The sequence below is a fragment of the Myodes glareolus genome, chromosome 23 (genome assembly GCF_982192425.1).
Source record: "Myodes glareolus chromosome 23, mMyoGla1.1, whole genome shotgun sequence".
In the NCBI taxonomy this organism is placed as follows: Eukaryota; Metazoa; Chordata; class Mammalia; order Rodentia; family Cricetidae; genus Myodes; species Myodes glareolus.
The window spans coordinates 12649388-12672541 of NC_142048.1; positions in this window are offsets into that span (position 1 = coordinate 12649388).

Genomic DNA, 23154 nt, shown 5'->3' on the forward strand with positions numbered 1-23154 from the left:
AATCTTGCACAATAAAAGAACTTCCAGTGGTATTACCGCCTGTGATTTCAATCTGTACTACAGAACTATAGTAAGAAACCTCATCACACTGCCATCAAAATAAAGAGATTGGATCAATAGAATCAAATCTAAGACCTAATTGTAAACCTGCATACCTTCTTCTATAAAAAAGTCAAAATTATACAATGAAACAATAATGCATGTTCAATAAATGGTGATGGAATATTTAGATGAAAAAATGTAGATAAATGTCATTAGATCCATATCTTTCACCCTGCACAAAATTCAAGTCAAGTGGTTTAAAGAACTCATCATAATAATAAAAAAGACTCATCATAAAACCAGATGCACTGAACCTTATGTAAGTGTAACTGAATAGCATAGAAAGCATTGACATGGGGGAAAACTTCCTGAACAGAATACCAATAGCTCAGGGTCTAACATCAACAATTAAAATGGGACTTAAAGAAACTGAAAAGAATCTATAAGCCAAAGGACACTGTCAGTAGGACAAAACAGAACCTACAGAATGATAAAAGATTTTTACCAATTCTACATGTGACAGAGTGCTAATATCCAAAGTATATAAAGAACTCAAGAAATTAGATATCAATAATCCAAAGAATTCAATTAAATCCTGAATGCAGATATAAACAGAGAATTCTCAACAGAGGAATCCCAAATAGCCAAGAAACAATTAAAGAAATATTCTAAATCCTTAGCCACCAAGAAAATGCAAAAAAACAATCCTGAGATTCCATCTTACATCTTTTAAAATGGTTAAGATTAAAATCACAAGTCATAGCTCATGCTGAAAAGGATGTGAAGCAAGGGGAACACTCCTCCATTGCTGATGGGGTACAGACTTGTTCTGCCACTTTGGAAATCAATATGGTAGCTTCTCAGAGAACTGAGAATTGATCTATCACAAGACCCAGTTATACTGCTCCTGGGCATGTATGAAAATGATGGTCTTTCCTACCACAAAGCACTTGTTCAACTATGTTCACAACAGTTTTATTCATTATAACTACAACATGGAAACACTTAGATGTCCCTCAACAGAAAAAAATGGATAAAGAATTCATTATATACAAGTATATGTACATATACACATGAAGTATTACTCAGCTCTTAAAAATGTGACATCATGAAATTTACAGGCAAATGGACAGAAAGAGAAAAAAATTCAACCTGAGTGAGATAAGGCTGGCCCAGAAAGGCAAACATGATATTCACTCACTTACAAGTGAACAGAAACAGTAAAGTAAAAGATAATCATATTACCATCTAGAGACTCAGAGAGGATGGTGACAAGATGAGTTTAAGGGGATGCACAGCGAAACAGAATAGATATTTTAGGTGTACTGGGAGTGGGTGAGGATGGCAGCAGTAGAATCAGGAGGGAGAAGGATGGAGAAAAAGAGCATTGGAAGAGATATCCGGGAACTAGCAGATAATTTGGGAGTAAGGTAGAAACGTATTGCAATGGAAACTCCTAGGCATCTATGAGGGCGACCCTACCTAAGAGTCCTAGTAGTGGGGGATATGGAGAATTAACTGGCCATCTCTTATAACCAAGCAAGTCTTTCAGTGGAAGGACTAGGACACTAGCCCAGTTTCAAAAGCTTTGAGCTACAATTTCCTTGCCAGCAAGATGTGCTGGGGTAAAGGTGGCACATAAATTATTGCACTGGCCAACTAATGACAGGCCCAGCTTGATAGCTATGCCATGAGAGGACATTCACCCCTAACACTACCTGAGCACCAGGATCCAGAGGCCAGATGACCCAGAGATGTATGATACAACCAAACACACCTGGCAAGAGGGGGGGAGGGAGAGGGAGAGAGAGAGGGGGGAGGAGCTAAATGAAGTGATTCCTTATGATATTCTGTTATTCTTTTAGACAGGGAGTCTGGCATAATCACCATCCAAGAGGCTCCATCAAGGAACTGATGGAAACAGATGCAGAAATCATAGCCAAACATTAGGTAGAACTTGGTGAATCTTGGAGAAAAGGAGGAAGGGTTGTAGGAGCCAGAGGGATCAAGGACATCACACGAACTCAGCCCACAGAATCAACAATTCTGGACTCATAGGAGCTCACTGACCTGAACTGACAATCAACTAGCCTGTGTAGGTCTCTGCATATATATCATAGTTGTATATCTCTGCATATATATCATAGTTGTATATCTAAAAGAAGAAGAAGCAGGGGTGTTTCTTTGGCTTTTGCCTGCTTTGGGAACTCATTTCCTGCTACTGCATTTCCTTGTCCAGGCTTAATGTGAAGGAGGTGCCTAGTAGTATTGCAGTTTTATATGCCATATTTGATTGATATCCCTGGGAGGCCTATCTTTTTCTGAAGGTAGAGGAGTTGATGAGAAGGGAGAAGGAGGGAGGATTAGCAGGAGAGAATGGTGAGGAAATTACAGTCAGGATATAATTTATGAGAAAATGAATTAATTTTAAAAATGGCATTTACTTTAATCTAACTGTATAAAAACTCACAAAGCTGTACAAACTTTGGATTTGGTTAATTTTGGTATGATATGATTTAATTTATTTATAAGAGTTTTCTTATAATAAGGTCCATAAATTATTCATCTTGAGACACAAACTCTGAGAGGGAGCCTACCCTGACAATGCCTGGAGATCCAGGACGCAGAAAAGTCCAGAAACCTAGGCTAAAACCAAAAATGACTGGTACAAAAGAAAAAAGAAGTCAATGAAATGATTCCTAATGATACTCTGATTAACTCATAGATCGTTTCGTAGCCAGTTGTCATCAGATAGGCTTCACCCATAAATTGATTGAAATAAATGCAGAAATTCACAGCCAGAAGGCAAACTCAAAAAATCCTGAACAAGAGAAGGAGGAAAGATTATGGGAGACAGATGAGTCAATGACTCCACCAAAAAAAACAAAAACAAAAACAAAAAAACAGATATAATCAACTGATTTGAGCTCATGGGGACTCACAGAGACTGACCTCCAATCAGAGAACTGACCTAGGTCTTCTGTACATGAGCTGCAGTTGTACGACTTTGTATTCTTGTGGGACTCCTGTCAAAGGGAGCAGGACTCTCTGACTCTGTTGCCTGCTCTTGGGAGACTTTCCTCTGTGGGTTGCCTTGCCATCCTCATTAGGAAACGAGGTGCCTAGGCTTGCTGAAACTAGCTGTGCTATGACTGGTTGATATGCATGGAAGTCCTACACTTTTCTGAAGGGAAGGGAGAGGGAATGAATAAAGGGAAGGAGTGATATTAGGGAGAGAACCTGGGAGAAAAGGAGGGATGGAGAGGAAACTGTGAAGGAAATGGGAAAAATAATTAATTGATTAATTTATGAAAAAATTAAATTTTTAAAAACTATTTTGGGAAAAAATGTGAAAAGGAGGTTTCCTCAAAGACACTGAAACATATTTTAAGGTGCTCTAAATGATAGTATCTGGGGCAATTTGAGCAACATCATAATAATGATATTGAATCAAAGCCAAAAAAATGTGTATCAATGAACAATCATTTTCAAAAATTTCCTTATTTTATTCTTGTCTGTCTAGATGTAGATATGCCCATCACGCGAATGCAGATGCCTACAGAGACCAGAAGAGGGCACTGGGTCGTCTGAAACTGGAGTTAGTAGCGGGTGTGACCCACCTGATATGTGTAGTAGAAACCAAACCTAGGTCTTTTACAAGAACAGTATGTACTCTTAACTCTTTACTCTTTTTAATGAGAAATCTTGGTAAAACACGTAGACAAAGAAAGACAGCAAAAGCATGATTCCTCCTTATTGTGTGTTTCTAACGAAAAGTATTGAATATCTAATGAACAGAGAAAGTCATCTTACTGGGCCTAGATTAATTATTGATTAATAATTATATGAAATAATTAAAAATTATCACAAGAAAGAATTAATAATGAATGCTAAGTCTTGAATTATGTGCTAAATTGGGTGAGGGCAAGCAGCTCAACCAGAAACTTTATTTTAAGGACAACATGTTATCATTTTGAAAGTGTTCCAACTGAAACACCTGTGAGACCTAATCTTTAAAAAGTATTCAAGTTGGAGCCCGGAAATTGCTCAGTTGATCAAGTGTTTGCCTTGCAAGCAACAAAAACTGAGTCAATCACTGGAACACACATTAAAAACAAACAAACAAACAAACAAAAAACACATGCGATTCTTTTTTAACCTCACCTGTTGTGGAATAGAATATTTGTTTAACTATGTAAAGATGTGTTGCATTTGTTAATGCTTTATTTGTTTCACTATGCAAAGATATTATGCTGTTTTACCTTGCCTGCATAAGGCATCTGATTGATCTAATAACAAGCTGAAAGCCCAATTGCTAGTCAGAGGAGGTAGAGGCAGGGCTGCTGGGCAGAGAGAAAAGGGGTGCCAGTCAGTGAGTTTGGGAGCAGACAGCCAGGGATGGAGGAAGCAGGAAAGCAGAATGGACAGTACTTAGGTGAGGTAAATGAGACTCAGAGAAGCACACAGATTAATAGAAATGAGTTAATTTAAGTTTACAAAAAACTAATTAGAAACAAGCCTAAGCTAAGGCTGAGCACTCATAATTAGTAATAAGTATCTTTGTCTTTATTTGGGAGCTAGTTGGCATCCCAAAGATGCCAACTGCACACACCATTGAGAAAAATGACAGAGGGGACCTCACTGGCCAGCCAACATTACCTAATAGGTGAGCTCCAAGTCAATGAGAGCCATTGTCTCAAAGAAAATGGCATGCCTAAGGATAGCACATAGAGTTGTCCTGTAGCTTGAACACACACACACACACACACACACAGAGAGAGAGAGAGAGAGAGAGAGAGAGAGAGAGAGAGAGAGAGAGAGAGAGATCATCTAAGTTAACATAATCATTATTATTAATAACTGACATACTGAGAAGGACACGGCATATCTGTACTGTTATCTTAAAAAGCACATCACTTGTAGAAACAGCACCAGAAGATATAAGCTAACTCTCCTGGAATCATGTCATAAACGACAAAGAGAGGGTGGTGAGCTCTTCTTGGTTGACGGAAGTCAAGGAGATGTGACAAATAATGAAATGCAACTGATGCTCTTGGAGCAATTGTCAAATGCTGAATATGAGCACGAAGTACTTAACAGTGTTGTTCCTCATTTTGATAACTGAATTGTGGTTATTTAGTGTATTATCTTCAAAAGCAGGAAAGGAAGTTATAATGGTTCACCATACTTTAACACCCGTTGCTCTATGCATAAAATATTTAAAAATAAAAAGCTGTAAATGGGACGTAAATACCAATGAGATGCACCACTACATTAAACCAAAATCTAATCTGAAAATAAGTATATGTTAGTGATTATAAGGTTTTTCCAAGTCAGATTAACACATAAAATGGTAGAGACACAGTCAGAAATAAAGCGAGTTCTTTAATTTCCTTTACTTCACACAACCCCACAAAAATCTAACAGATCCAATCAGTTCATTTATGTAAGTGCCAAATGCATGGTGTAGAATCATGTGCCCATTACCTCTCTTTTATGCAAACCTGTAAGAGGTTTCATTCAGGTCATTGATTTCTAATAGGTGAAGGCATTGAACTTTAGTGTCAGTACTCCGATTATATTCAGAGTATTAGTGAAAGAAAATTAGAGGTATATTTCTAGATGCATTTCATCCTCCTGTAACTCAAAGAAAATACATCGTTAGGTGGATTGGCATTTAGAACAGTTTAAATAATATGCGCTCATGCTGGTGTGGTCACTGTCCTCATCATTAACACCATTACCCTTTCTGTTCTGATCTTTAACCACGACAACTCAGTGGGCACATCTGAGTTTTCCTTTAAGCTATTCAACCCTGAGCTATTCACATTTTAGGAACTAAGTCATTTATTTCAAGAAAATGGAAGATCACCCCTGAATTATTAAAAAATTAAAGACCATAGCATTTCAGCATGGACATTGGCCTCCTTCACGTGGCAGTATTCAGTCTCTATGGCTCTCTCTCTGGATGACCTTTGAGGGGGCGATGATCTTTAAGTTCTCTTGTTCTGCTTCACATTCTGCTTTGCATTTGGCACATAAAAACTCGGAAATAATCATTAACCATGAATGTCAGTGACGCAATACTATTCTCTTTATACACTTGGTTTGTGTCATAGAAGAGAGTATGGAGATTTAAATAAAACATGAAAGATGTTCGTAATAAATGCAGACTAAATTTCTCCATTTTGTCTTCAGAAAGCTCAATATCAGGATAAACCGTTTAGTCTACATTGTGAAATGCTTTGAGGACATTGTCAAAAAAGTTACATTTGGTGTATTTATAAGAATGACAAGAATGATCGTTTCTCTAGACGTGATGAGTCAAACTTCAATTTGCACTTCTGTGGATGTGTTAGTCTGAAATTATTTCCATGTAAAAAAGTTACAAATTTTGGATGAAGGGAGGACAGTGAGATATAAAATGATTTTTGAATGATTTCTTCATATAGCAATCTCAAGAAGACAGTAAACTTTAAGAGAGCACAATCAAGCCAAAACAGAAAGCCGAGCCTCTGGGGACCTCAGTTTATTGAGAAAGTATGCATTTAAGTCTCTGAGTTTTACGTCTGTGTTTCAAATTACTGCAATTATAATCAATGACAAGGTTTTGAAACTATTATGTACTCTTTCTCAACTCATTCTTTTATATTATAAAAAATCTAAAAAAGAAACCAATTCATGGCAGCATAATCTTGAAAATTAGCTTTGGGAACAATGAAATGAATACAAAATTATTTTAATATTCTGATCCATTTTATCTCATTCTGAATCATAAAAGAAAGTAATGTTCTCAGTTTAAATTGAGTAGGACCTCCAGAGATACCAGATCACATTCCCATAGCTATGCTTCGGTGAGTAGAAACACTAAACATTAAGAATAATACATTTAGCACACTAATGAAGATAGGGAGGTGGTGATTTAATTCACCATAATTAAGCAGGTATTTGTTAATATCCTCTTTGTAAAGTTTTAGAGAAATTAGGAAAGGAAAATAAAATATGTTCTTACAAAGTTTGCTGCTTGATTAGTGTTATTGGTTAAGCTCACATACTACATACGAATACAACTAAAAAGCGACATGATATGAAGAGCAATATACTCACACAATAGACGAAGGATGAAAGATGAAGCATTTGGTTGGTATCAATCATTTTGTCTTAATTACTAATAAGCTGGGGAGGTTGTGTGCACTGCCCAATATTTCATCGTTCAGATTTTATGAGGAAGAAATCTCTGTAACAATTCCTTCTGTTACCTGGGTAGTGGTGGTGCATGCCTTTTGTCCCAGCATTCAGGAGGCAGAGGCAGACTGAACTATGTGAGTTCTAGGCCAGCCTGGTCTATAGAGTGAGTTCCAGGATAGGCTCCAAAGCGACACAGAGAAACCCTGTCATGGAAAAATAATTCCTGCTGTGAGAATTGGATGTCTTGGTTTTATGGAAACAAACCACTTGATTCTTTGTCCCTTTTTTGTGGGTATCCATCTAGGATTGAGATGTCCTCTCCCTTGTTTGAGAGAATACTTTAAAGAACCACCAAAGCTCGGTTCCAGTTTGTGTATTCACTTACATCATTTTGAGAAGAATTCACAATTTTTAAAAAAATCTGTTGTTTAGCTTGTGTAGTCTTTAGAAAGAAGAGATCCTGTCAAATATTATAGAATAAATTGTCATTATATAATGTTGTAATCCCTATCCTACCCTTTTCTATTATTCATTGCATGGACTAGTCTATTGGTAAGGAGAGAAATGGCAGACTGAAACCCTGTAAGAGCTTAGGAATCTATTATTTTTGTTTCGTCTTTACCAGTACAGGCTGTCCAGTGTGACTTCTAAATCCTAAGCCTTTGTGCTTTTATAATAGCTTTTCTGATCAGCACTGACAAAACTTCATTTCCTCTTTGCTCCCGTATGGAATTTCTTTAAGTATATATATTTTTAACTCCTGGATCTTTCTTTAAAGTACCTTTAAAAGGTAACATATAATCCAGTGTTCTGACTTTTGACATTAACAATAATTCAATGCAGTAAAAATAACTGAAAGTAAAATTCTGAGGTCTCTTGCAAGGAAAGGAAAACAGAAGCCACCAATTGCTTGATTTACCTAGATATATAAAGCCATTGCAAAATTCTTGAAAGGGAAGCTAATATCTGGCCTAGAAAGGTAACAATTTTCGTGTATATAGAACATAAATGTTGGTCTATTAAATTTGCAACATTCTCCCATAGTGTAAACATTCCCAAACTCTGTTTGCAAATTCATTAGGAAATATGGTAGTTTCCTGGGCCATGCCAGCTTTATTGCAATTACTCATTTCTGCCACTAAAACATGACAACAGCCATAGTGGACACAATGGATATGGTTTAATAAGCTATTTATGAGAGAACATGGTAAACTGAATTGGTCTTGGGGGAATGTTAATTTGATACTACTGTCCAGAAAAAAGACCCAATTCATTAAGAGAAATGAGAGCACAGTGCCCAGAGAGGACAGAAGAGGGTGCTAGTTGCCCTGGAGATGAAATTTCAGGCATCTGTGAGCAACCTCCTGTGGGTGCTGGGAAGGATGTTGGGTTCTTTGTAAGTGCAGTATGCCTCTCACCCAGGCTAGAGAAAATGGCAATATTGGAGCATTTATTAGAAGACCTTTTCCATGAGAACTGCAGCAGACAATCAAACCGCTGACAAAAACAAGAAATCTTTGCTAGTATAAAATTCCCAACATGGTACAGTAAAGAAAACCCCCTGATAGAAAGCAGAGAAATATTTGTGTTAATTGATTAGGATATGTGGATTTCCTTCTCAAAAGTTTAAAAATAATCTATCCTTTTTTGTTCATTCATTCAACCACTGTTTACCTCAAGACTAACTTGCTCAGATTCTTCTAGAAGCTGGTACACAGAGTTCAAAAACAATGGGAAGGATCCCTGTGTTTATGGAATTTACATTTTACTTAGGGGAAAACAAAGAAAGCCAACTCATTTCAGATATTTCAATTTTTTCTCATTTGGTGGAAAATAAGATCATGGAATGCTAGGATCTGTGGTTGAGATTTTAGGGTTTCTTTATTTTTATTTTATATGCATACATGTTTTATCCTGTAAGTATGATTGTGTGCCACATGCTTGTCTTGTGCCCATGGGGTCTAGAAGAAGATATTGGATCCCCTGAAATTGGAGTTACAGAGGATTATGTGCCATCCTGTGGGTGCAAGGAACTGAAGCCCAGTGCTCTGAAAGAGTAGCTAGGGTTGTTAAACACCCAATCATCTCTCTAGCCCTGATTGGGTTTTTCATTTTCTTTTTTAATCAAAATATATTAATGGTATAAAATAATAGGTCCCTTTAAAACATTTTCATGCATGTATTTAATGTGTTTGGATTGTAGTTACCTCTATGGTTTTTACAGTTTTCCATTAATAAACTTAAAGAAAATGAAGATAAGAAAACTATCCTCTTCTAAAGAATATTGAGTGAGAAAGTGTAAAAACTTCCATAGTGATTATTTATTTGCAACTTTTAAATTGTTAAATTTATTATTACTTATGAGAATCAGCAACCAACCTATCTGAAGATGTTATATCTTTCAAGACAGGTCATGTCCATTAAAGCATTTGAAATTGTTCTTGGAGGGTAAGAATCAGCAAGCTTGCACTATAAATGATCATGCAGTAAACAAATTCGTTTCTATAGACCCGTAAAGAAAACAAGAAAACTAAGGTTGTCCTGTGGGTACTTACATTGCTACAGAAAAACATATTTAATTTTGGCAATGGCCAAATGTAACCATAAGTAACTATAGTTAGTTTTTTACATGCTACTTCAGGAAAATGAAATTTTATTTAGGTGACAATATCATCTAATCATGTTTAAAAAATCAGAATTTCTTCCAAACAAATCCATTTAAAATATTCCTTAATTGATGATTATCTTTAATGGTATGTTACATAGCTCATCCTTGAAAATATCTTTCATAGGGATCTAGACAAATTCTGAGACCAATCTACACGAACTTCTTTTTAATTGAATGTATATATCTCCTGAGAAGCATTTGTATTATTCTATTAGACTTTGTTCTTGATATTAACCTTTCTGCTTATTGGTATAATTCAGATTATTACTTTGAACTTCAATATGTGGGGACATCTACTCCTGATTTATATAATTAAAATGGAAGCTGAGGAAAGAAAATTTCCTTAGTATCAGTGAGGTTTGGGATTTCCTGCTGGAGATTAGTTTTGGAAATTTTGGTATAAATTTGTGTGGGAACGTGAACCTTGGTTTTCATTATCACTCTGGCAAAGTGTAAAGTAGCTTGATTTTTACCTGATACTCAATGTTAGTTGTTAAAATGGCTTCGCCAATGTCAGGGATGCACCTTGCATCTCAAGATGAAACTAACTATAAAATGCTGCAAATAGCACAAATTGGATAATGTCTAGTAACTGATCATCACAGCTGGTTGAGGACAATTACCTTCTAGAAACGTTCAGCATCAGCCTTGACCTCAGTTCTGCAATGCCCTTTTCTCACTGTGAAGACATTATATTTTTATGTAACAGGTTGGATCTGTACATTCAATTTCAGTTTAAGAAAAAAAATTCACAAAACACAGAATGATGGGGTTCACAAGAGAGAACCAAGCTTACAATATTGGTTAAAAAATACATAAAATATTCCATTATATTTTAATACTTGCTGGTAAATAGAAAGGTAGAAAATAGTCAGATTTTAGTTCCTCACATTTTTATTATTCCTTCACATTTAAGGAGAATAAATTTGTCCAAATAAGCCTTTCCACGTTCCACTTACATATTTTGGACACTTTTTATTTCTGTCACAAGTAGATAATGCTCAAATCTCAGTCCCTTCCCAGCGTGTCTCCCTTTTATCTCCTCATGTGCTCAGATAAGAAAGAAAGAAAAAAACTTAGTTCCTCAGGTTCTCTGGACATCACTCTTAGAAGTTAAGCTCTCTACTGTTTAGACGCAGCATTGAGCCACCGCATGAAGGACAGCTGGTGAGAGCAGAACCATCCGTGAACTTATGAAGAATAAACAAATAAACAAAAAGCCAGTTGATGTCATTTGCTGGTAAAAAAAATAAAGCAAATTGATTATTGATACTGCCTCTGACGCCCTCGATTCTCTGTGGAGCTGCTCTGGCTGAAAAGATAATCATATTAAACAAGTTTGTTTTCTCTCCACACATCTCTGAGGCTGCTGCCACCATCTAATGTGATTTAAATAATTTGCCACTGGTAAATAGCTTTCCTGGCCTGGCAAACACATGACAACTGGAAATGTATAACGGCTCTTGCCTCCTTCTATTTTCTTTCACTATTGTGAAAATGTGCTGTTATGAGGAGATATACCGCAGTCTACATTTCTCATTTTTATGAGTACTGATTTGCTGGAACTAGAAAGTTTGTGTTAAATACTTATTCTGTTAAGGACTCCATCCTTTTTAAGAATGAGCCTAATTCTCACTACAGAACAATGAGTTGCTTTGAACTCAGTAAGTCACAGTCAACTATGTATTTAAAATGTAACATTTGAAGATCACTCTTTTTCTATGCATCTGTTTTGACTTTGGAGGTGTGTGTTAAAAGAAAAAGCTAAGTTGCATGGGGAAATATTGCATCAACTGAAAAAAATTGTACCACAGTTTGCAGAAGACCAACGGCAGGAAACAAAAAGAACCCGGGCAGATCCTGGGAGCTTCTGACTGTTGAGTCTAACTGTAAGCTTCAGGTCTAGTGAGAGACGCTGTGCCAAGGCAAAAGATGGAGAATGACGAAGTGACAGACAGAGTAAGACACCCAACATCCTCTTCTGGCTACTATGATCTTGTACACAAATACACACACACACACACACACACACAAACAAACACACACACACACTGGATGGTAAAGTAACAAAGCATTTAAAAGGTCATATAGCAAGCAAAGAAACACAATAGTGTTGTATTTTTAAACAACCAATTTATGCTTACCGTCCTTTTTTTCTTTTGTTTTGTTTTGTGTGTGCTACAGAGTGAGAATTTGTGACAGTAATATGGGCAAAGGATTTTGTAGATTATTCAGTCAGTGTTCAGTGCTGACTTATTTGTTACTTTCTCTGTCGTTCTTCAACTTCGATGACACAGTTTTTGCAATGAGTTTGAAGTCCCAGAACAACTCTGAAGCCACACACAGGTTTGTCTTGCATTTTTAAACTCAACACACAATTCCAAGACCTACCCAAAGGCAGAGAGAAATTAGTTCCAATCATTCAGAACTGGTGGTTTAAAAAAATCAAGAAAAGAAGAAACCAAAACAGTTAGTAGAAATATGAATTCAATCAGACTTTTCATTCATGAGAAAAAGGAAATAATTGTACAACCGTAGAAGTGTAGAGGACATAAAGAGACACAACCATTGAAGTACATCAGTCTAATAATGTCTTATAGATAGTCTTGTTCCTTTATGTGAGTATCCTTTGCTTCATACTGTAATCTGTTTCTCCTAATTCTAGAAGACTTTTGTAGGCAGCATCACTTATATTTTAATATCATCAGCTTTCTTTATGTGAACTTTAATCTACTTTATTAGCCCTATTTAAAAGTCTATTGGTGCTTTGGAATAGCCTTAATTGCTTCACTAAACAGAGCACACTTATGCCTGTGGAACAAATGGAGTAAGCTGGGATTAGTTTTATGTTTTTCCTAGAGCCTCACAACATATTCTTTTGCCATTATGTACTGCACAAAATTTTCAGGTATTCATGGCAAAATAGCAGCAGTTATTCTCACAATGCATACATGGTTTTGAAACTATAATCACTGGTATCAGTGGTGCCTTTTGGTTTGAGTAGCACTTACCTACCTATCAGAGGTAGAGCTGTGGGGATAAACTGTAGTTCCAACAAGATCATCCTGGGAGTTCATAAAATCTAGCAATTCTCGTACTTTCAAAAATGATGCAAAATGAAAAAAGATTTGCCTTGTGATTGTTTGCAGATGTGATTTTGGCATATCAGAGTCTCTTTTTTCTTAAAATAGTAATAAACCTGAATAGTCCCTGCATTGAATGGATGTGACTTTATATTACTTTCATTATGCAACAGAGGGCAATTTAAGCAATGTAAAACCTATCTTTTTAAAGAGAAGATTCCAGAGCAACACTTGACTCAGTCTTTCTTCTCAATGAAGCCCTGGTTCCCTGTGATGCTGAAGAGACTTGCAGAGGTGGAAAAATGTTAAAATACATGCCGCTTCAGTCTTGATGTGCCCATTTGGATTCACGGCATGTGAAAGCTAAGTATTTGATTGCCAATGCAGCTCAGAAAATTGGTTTGTAAAAGTCATGCTAGATTTTCAAGCTAAGACCAAATGGTGATATAACCATTTGGATTATTTCAAAAGGACCGAATGCATAACCTTTACTTTCGTGGGGTTTCTTTAACCTTTTATGCATTACAACAGGACTTTCTCCCTCCCTCCCTCCCTTCTCTCTCTCTCTCTCTCTCTCTCTCTCTCTCTCTCTCACACACACACACACACACACACACACACACACACACACTGCAAATGGTAGCATATACAAATTCTGAAAGGCAAAGACAGATTGGGGTGGAAAACACTGAATTTGCATACAGCAAATATTTTAATTTTAAGGCTCTGTCCGATTTCTGCATATCCGTAGCTTTTCAACCCATGAAAGTAACATCTCTATGCCATTTTCCTTACGTACTACGGAAGACAAAAACCACATTGTTGCTTTCACTTATTTAATCACTATTTTTTGGAGTAAGTATTATATTCTAGGCACTAAAAACTGTTAGAGAAGTAGCCAGAGTTCAGACTCAAGAGGATGTGTAGTCCAGGACAAAACAATACAATCACCATTTCGAGATAACCAGGAAGCAATGAATCCATTTTTTAATTTATTGGAATATCATCAAATAAACAAGGAAGAGATGGTATAATGCTTTTCCTGGAAGCTAAGAGGTAATATACAAAATTTAAAACACAATCATTGGGACTGAGAAACAGTCAGGGCAGAGTAGTAGCCTAGTGTTCACAAGGCCCTGGGGCCAATGCCAAGCTGCACACAAAGAAATCAAGGAATTACAATTAAATAAGACAAACCCAGGGGACAGAAGAGTGGCATGATGCACACACCGAGATAGTATGGACGAGGCAGCACTTATTAAAAAAATTGGACTAAAGATATAAATCTCTGTCAGGCAACTTGCCATGAACTGATGACCTCAACACCTCTAACTCATGAATCAATTTTAATTATATTACTAATTTTTCTCCTAAGTATACGTTTTATTATAAATGAATTTTAGTTACATTTTTCACATTATGCAGCCTGAGGACAATGAACATGTTTAAGAGATGAAGTCATGGGGACAGTGCTGCTCAGGTTTTGTTTCTGTGACTTTTTAGACCAACAGTGAGTCAGACTTGTTGTCCCCAATTATAAAAGAGCACATATCAACCATGAAAAAGTCATGTTCTTTGTAAATTTTAAAAAGGAAATGAGGATGGCATCAAATTCCACCATAAAGACATGAAGTTTGATGACAGTGTTTTCTAGGACTTTTTATTTTAAAAATGCATTATAACATACATTGTCTCACTTTCTTGACCTGTGTTCCATCAGTACCATATTTTCCTGCTGCAACCCTTCTCCTGAAAATATCATTTTACTTTCTGTGACTTAGTAGGTTGCCACACTGTAGTGAATCTTGAGAAAGTGTGGCATGTCCTGGTAAAATAATCATGGTTAACTCTTGTTGGACATAGTTTCAGCAAAATGAGGGATATACTGATATTATCTTTACTGCAGTTCATTTCTAGTTCTAGATAAGAAAGTGGCTAATAATGGTAAAGAAAGGACAAGAAGTCGTGTGTCTCTTCTTCTAACATACGGGATATGGATACAGGATCAGAAATACAAAATACATACTTTATACACATAGCAGTTCAAAACTAGCTTGTGCTCTGTGAAACCCTGCTGTAGAAGAAAAAAGGAAATGAAAGGACAAAGGAAAGAAGGTATGGAGGGCAAAAGGAAGGAAAGGAGGGAAGGAGGTAGGAAGTAAAGAAGGAAAGGTGAACATAATTAGGTTTATTCTGTTATCTTAGATAAAAGATAATTGTGATTTGAACTGAGGAATTGATGAGGGAAATAATGCAAAACTAGAGGACATAAAACACAATCAAAAATTAGTGGAAATTTGATAACAAAGAAACAATAAGAGAAAGAAGGCTTTTTTATAAATGACTGACATTATAGCTTGATAAAATTTAGTAATGATGGTACCTTTAAGTGACAAGTGTGAGATGAAGGGAAATACAAATCAAAGTAAAATGCAAAAATTCCCTCTCTGATAGAGAAGTGACTGAGGGACTCAAGCTGAAATGTTAATAGGTAATGAAAATACCAAACTTCAGAGCTGGAATGACATGGCCTACTCTGAGGACACACATTCTCAAACATCAGTCCTTGGCATTTACAGCCATGGGAGCAAAAGAAGTCAGGAAGGAAAGATCATACATAAGAAAGAGAAAGTCTCAGAGACCGATCTTTGAGGCATTCTATCATTAAAAACCTGGTAAATAAATTCAGTAAAAAATAGAGAAGAAGTAACCACTCGATTATAAATTACAATGTATAAAAATGAATATGTATTTAAGCAAGAAGGAAACTGAATCAATAATTAATAATCTCATAGAGCAGAGAGCACCAAGTCCACATGGAGTCAAGGATGAATTATACCAAACATTTAAGGAATAAAATAGATAATTCCTCTCTAATATCTTTAAGAAGATGAATGTTGAGTGATTTGTTCCCTAGCTTGTTGTGTAAGGTTGGTCTTGTACTAATGTCTAATCAGAAAAAAGACATCATGAGGGAAAAGTATAAATAAATATCTTTCATAAGCATAATTTGATTTTTTTCAGTAGAGTTTTATCAAATTAAATCTACATTGTATCTTTGTATAAAATAATGAATACTCAATGATCAACTGGTGTTTATCCTTAGTAAGCAAGCAAGTTCAACAACAAAATATCGACTGTTAGCGACCACATCAAAGAAGAACAATATCATGGTCTTATGAATAAACACTGAAAAAGTTTTTGACACAATCCAACACACATTCAAGATAACCCTCAATAATAGAGAAAACCGTTCTGTTTTATTTAGTAATAGTAATGCCCTGTGGGTATGATCATGGAATGGTGAAAAGCTAGGAGATCAGGAGTAAGACAAAGACATCCCTTCTCAACTCTTCTTTTTGACCTTTTGCACAGGGCTATTGAATCCTATCAGTAGGAATTAAACAAAGGAAATAAAGTACACTGATTGTGCATGAGGATGCAAGTTCCATTTGTTCACAGGTGATATAGTCCATCATATATTTAAAAAAATAAGAGAAAATTTCAGAATGTCTCCTAAAACTAAGCCATTGTAACATGATTTTAGAAAAGTGAAGATAAAAAGTTTAATAATTTTTCTATATACAAAAATGGAATTTAAAATATTGGCATTGTATAAGTCATCCTCTAAATCAAGACCTGAGAATAAATCTAACAAAACATGTACAATGTCTATATGAAGGAAGTTACAAATATTAAAAATGAAATAGAATATAGCCTATATTCATAGATAATAAAACAAGATTGTCAAGATACCAATATTTCTCAATTTGATCACTTGATATAGTGAACTACTCACCCCAGAATATTGCCAGCAAGTTATTTCATGATCACTAACAAATTATTTTTAAAAATGTATATAATAAAGCAAAAGACCCAAAAGAGAAAACAGAATATTTGAAGAGAACAAAGTTGGAAATTGGTACTATCTGACTTCACCACTCACTCATTTTAAACTGCCATTAAATGAGATCCCCAGGGTGCAAAAAAGCCATAGCTGCAGTGAGCATTCTGCAAGGCTGATTGACTGAAAAGGCTGTCAATGGTTTTGGAGAACATGAGTATTTCCAGCCCAGAGTCAAATTAGTCATGTTAATTTGGGTCATGTTAGTCCCCTAAAATTCCATCTACAGCCTACCTCTGTGTGGACTTTGGTACTATTAGGTCAGTCCTTTTGTAATGCATAAGTGTAGAACCCAAGAAATTGGGCCTTTCCACCTTGACCAACAGTCAGAGAATTTGAGCCTATTCTTAATCCTTCAGGAAAATGATAGGAGGTTTGACCCAGGGAGTGACTTCCTACAGGATGCTTTGTCTGAGGTATGGTTACTGCATGTGCTGCCTAAACAACAGAATGTTTGACTCAGGATATAGCTGTTTGATGTTTCAGGTGTTGAAGCAGGTAACAGCTCTGTTGGCTTCTTGTATCATGTTAAAGCAGTCTTTTTCCTTCTTCCCCCTCCCACTTTTGGATTGGTGTATATAAACATATTGAAAATAAATGCAGGCAAATTCAGTTTTCACTGAATTCCCTCCCGGTTCTATTCTTTGTCTCTGTTTCTTTTCTTTTGCATCTCTGTTCCTCTCTCCTAATATTTCTAATCCTCATGTCCCTACCTTGAAATGTGCAAACTATGTCAAGGCTGGACCCTGAAGATGTCATCCCAAGTTGGGACCCAACATACAAGCAAATTTCCACTAACTACAAAAGCAAAGAATATCCTCAGATAGCAGTGTGGTCTAAAACAGAGGTTGCTCCACTTTTCTATAACCAACCTGCCTGATGTTTCAACCAATATTTGAATATTACACTGATTAGTGATGTGCTTGACTGTGTTCCTATTAAAACATCACAAGAGTAACAATATTGGAACATGGTATTTGAAGCAATACAAATCTATTTCCCGAGGTACTCATATTTGGATTGAGAATAAACTCTAATACTTTCAAGGGAAAGAACTACTGTGTTGCTATCATTTTCCCTTGATGCTAAAATAATTAAGACTTACTAATTACATAGTAAAATACTTAAACAAAAAAAATACACCTACTGGTGTTTGACAAAAAGAAAGATCAATGTTTCAATGGGAAAAGATAGTCTTTTGTTTCTTCTTTTATTAAAAATGTAATTTTTTCTCTCATGATATATCTTGTTTATGGCTTCATCTCCCTCTACTCATCCGAGTCCTTCTCCTCTTCTCCCATTCACATCCACTCCCTTTCTGTTTTTCATTAGAAAACAAACAAGCTTTTAACTTTAGAATTTAATGGATAGTAATGAAACATATCAAAATAAAATATAATCAGATAAAGCAAAACTATCACATCAAATTTCAACAAGACAAACAAACAGAAGGAAAAGATCCCTCCAAAAAGGCACAAGAGTCAGACCAACTCATTATCATACTATCTGGTCTCATAACAATACTAAACTGGAAGATAAAATATATACACAGAGGATCTGGTGCAGATCCATGGAGACTCCGCATATTTCTTTATTTTCTAGTGGGTTCATATGAGCTTTGAGCATGTTGATTTAAAAGGACACATATTTCTAGTATTCTCCCTCCCCTCCGGCTCTTAACTCTTTCCACCTCATTATGAGGAGCCGTGAGGGGAGGGAACTGGTAGGGCTGGGAGTTCCAATGTTGCTCTCTCTGTATAAAGTCTGGCTGTGGGTCTCCGTATTTGTTCCCATCTGCTGCAGGAGGAAGCTTCTCTAATAAATGCTATATAGGTCACAAATCTATCAACATTGTAGAATTCATTAATGTCATTTTATTGCTGTCTTTTTTATTGTTTTGGGCTTATCTTCAAATTGCATATTTTGTTTTACTCTAGGCTCCCAGGCTACCTAATTTCTGGTTCTCAGTTACCCAAACAGTGTTATGGCTGGGTTGCATCTTGTGGAGTGGGTCGTAAGCCAATTCAGAAATACTTGATGCTCCCATAAGGTTTGTTCCCACCATTGCTCTAGCATATCTTGCATTCAGGACACCATTGTAGATCAAACGGGTTGTGACTGACTTGGGATTTACATTTCTCCTTGGGTAGTGTGCAGAGTACCCTATTGTACCAAACACACCAGAACATATGGTTAAAGGCTCTATGTAAGCACCAATTCAATTTTGCTATATTCAATGAGTTGTATAGCTGTTGTCTTCAGTAATGGGGCCTTGATGTCAGTTTGTGGAGAGCAATCCAGTCTTGGGAATAGTCTGGACTGTTTGGCGATTCCCATTAAGGTCCCTTTGGCCAATAACTCAATTAGATGTTACTCAATCTTTGTACTGAAAACCTCCTTTGGTGATGAGAGTTAGCCAGTTGTTACATTGTCTCCTCCACTATTTGGTGATTCCATTCAGATCATAATCATATCTCTATATATTTTATGAATCTTCTACTACTTTATTAGGTTTCCTTCTACCCCTCAAATACCCTTTATTTTAGCTGGCTCTCCTTGTCTCCTTATCTTTTTCTCTTTCCCAACTTGATCTACCTGTTCCAGAACCCATCCATCCATAATACTCTATTTTCATTTCCATTGAGATTTATCTGAACCTCCTAGTCCTTCATTCTATACCTAACCTCTGTAGTTCTATGTATGATAGTTTGATTATCATTGACTTAACAGCTAATATTCACATATAAAATAATATATACTATATTTGTCTTTCTGTTTCTGGGATACCTCACTCAAGATGATTTTTCCAGTTCCATGCATTTACCTGCAAATTTCATGATGTCAAAAAAGCTTACTATTTACAAAATTTAATCCAATTTGAATCACATATCTACATATAAAATATAAATCTCCTAGGAGGTAACAGAAAAAATTTAAACAACCTTAAATTTGATGATAAATTTTGAGGTACATTATATGAAGAAAGAAATGATAAATTATACTTAATTAAAATTAAGCATATGTCTTTGTTCTACAAAAGTTATTTTCTTGAGAAAGGGAAGACAAACCATAGATTGAGAGAACATTTTCAATACACATGTGGACTGTTATTTAAAAAAAAACCACTAAGAATACTTACAAATCAACAATAAAAACATGACTTAAAAAATTCCCCTAATCAATAAATAATAAATCCTGCATCAAAGCACACACAGAGATGTGAAAGAAACACATGAAAACTTGTTCTACCCTTTGAATACCAGAGAGTTCCAGGACAGCCAAAAATACACAAAAACCCTGTCTCAAAAGCTAAAAATTAAAAGTAAAAATAAAAAATAGAGGTTAAAATAAAGCCATGTAAAGATGAAAAATACACGAGAGTCTGTTATTATGTTCTTTTTGAATTGTTTGAATGTCAAGGAAGGAGCAATAGCTTCTATAAAGAAATTTATTTTTAAATGCTGCTGAATTAATCCAAGATAGGTATTTTGAAAATACCTTGACTTCAAAATTTATGTCAAAAGATACTTTGGAGAAGTACTTGGAGATTACTTTGATACTTGGAGATTACTTTGGAGAAGTGGTTTTGCTTTTCTTTCCACAGAAAATGAGAGGCTATGAATTTATTGAGTTAAGAAATATCAGGCTTGACCAAGCAAGACCACCTGAGAAATCTCCAGTAGGAACAGATGGCCCAGATATCTGAGTTCTATATCCAGAAAAGATTTAAGACTGTTGCCTGAGATATCAAGACTCACAGGATACTCCAGTCAGGACTTAGTCATAATTCAAAATTTTCTTAAGGTCCCCATAAGAATATCATCACCCCTAACCAGCAGGGAGTAGCCTGGAAAACTCTGCCCACATTCCCAAAAAAATGGACTATGGATATTTTTCTTTGTTTAGAATGTTGGTTACAAGTTGTTATCGCTAATGGTCAGGAGAAAAGCTAAACAAAGAATATTAGATTCTGAGTTTTTTTTTAAAAAGAGGGGGAAGTGGTGTGGGACAATCATCTATATTCTGTCAGTTATATTTTAAATAAACACTGATTGGTCAGTATCCAGGAAGGAAGTACAGGTAGGACAACCAGACAGGGAGTAGAGGCAGATCAATGAGAACAGGAGAATTCTGAGAAGAGAACATAGTCCTGACCCAGCCACAGAAGAAGCAAAATATGACTGCCTCACTGAAAAAAGTACTGAGTCATGTATGTTTAACATAGATAAGAATAATGGGCTAATATACATTGTAAGAGTTAATAAGAAGCCTGAGCTAATGGGCCAATCAGTTTATAACTAATGTAAATATCTGTGTGATTTCTTTGAGACTTAATGATTGCAGGAACCAAGCAGGACAGAAACTTCAGACAACATATTTTTGGGGAATTATTACCCTGAGATAGTTAATAACTATCAAAATTATCAAAATCTAGAAGAGTGGCAATACCAAATGCTGGGAAGAATGGGAGAAACAGGATTCTCATGTGTTACTGGTGGGAATGAAAACTGGCATAATCATTTTGGCAGACAAATTGGCTGCTTCTTACAAAACTATACAAACCGTTACTATACTGTCTAGTGTCTGGTATCTCCCCTGGCATCAACCTAGTGGAGCTGAAAACTGTTTTGCTCATAGGCATCTGCACATAGATATATCATTGCAGCTGTTGAAAGGAGCCAAGTTATATTTCAGATGCTATGTAAACTATAATGCATGCATATGGATAACACGGTTATGTCCTCTCTTGCTAGGGAAGTGGCACATTTGTGAGCAATTACAGAAATATCAAAAAAAAAAGAACAGTAACTGATGTAGATATCTTTCTTTGGCTAGGGCTTGCTCGTTTTCAGCTTCATGGAGGAGGGGGGAAATCCAGATTCAGCAAGAGGTTATCTCATATGAACAAGAGGGAGAGCCATGTACTTAGTAAAGTTCTTGCTGTACAAACATGAGGATACAAGTGTATATCTCCAGCAACCATGGAAAAACTAAGCAAGATTTTCAATGTGTGTGCCTCTAGTATAAAAAAATATCCCTTAGCAATTTCACAAATACTCCACATTGAGGGAGTGGATTGGTGGTTACAAGGGACCTTAAGAGAAGGAGAAGAGTGAGATAGGGAGAAAGACAGGATGAATCATGTGTCACATCATAAGTAGAAAGAGAAATTAGTTCTGACATGATGCAGCATAATACAATGACTACAATCATCCATCTGTGGTGTGTTTCAAAACACTAAACACTTAGGCATGACAAAGATATCTTGTAAGGAGATATAAATAGTAATTACCATGCTTTGATCATTGCGTATTATGTGACTGTATTAAATCTCATACGGCACATGATAAATATGTAGTAATATTATAAAGCACTTAAAAATAACATTACAAAGAACAGAGATCTCTTGGTTATTATCATGTCTTGAGAGGCCAACAGAGACCTCTTGTTTGTTATCATATAATGAGAAGTTAATAGAAACTAATTACTTTTAGTAAAAATTATTAGTTAGAAACCTATGGCATGTTTTATCACGCAGTAAATGGCAATCAAAACATCAATCCTTCTACTATCTCCCTTGGAAGTGCAGAGCACCTGAACATATGAAAAAAGTGACTTCTCACAATATTCCCCTGATATGATATTCCCTGAAAATTTTAATGAGAGCTGAAGTTACAGTGTGTGAGAACTTTCAGAAGGTTTTCAGACTACCTGACTGATCCTCAGTATCCAGAGGTGATTCCCATTCCTTGGGAAAGGGGTTCTCTTTGTTGTGCTTGTCAGTGTAATGCTCGTCGGTGATAGTCCTGTAGTAGTAATGTCCATGCCATTCTTTTCTGTCCAGGCAAGCCCTACATGTTGTTCACTCCCAAGAAAATCCTGCATTAAGCTGTTCCCAAGGAAACAATTCTTATGGTTGCAAGCCTCATTTACATCTCCAGTGCATGTCTGCATGGTTTGTGGCATCTCATCACCTCACACTTTTAGATTTTAGAATGACATTCTGTAAACTTTAGTTTTCTGTATGATTAAATAGGAAATTCCTTCAAATATGAATCAGAGTCCTCCCATTTAATGTTGTTTGGGGTTTGACATTTCTAAGTAATAAAAGGAGATGAGTAGGAAGCCAGCAGTGTAAATCATGAACCTAAGCAGTGACGCTAAGATTCTGCCTTGGGAGAACTGCTCCAGGCAGCTTGGTGATTTCAGATCAGTAAGGAATGTGAGCCACTTTAACTTGTCAGTACCTACCTAGGAACAGACACACA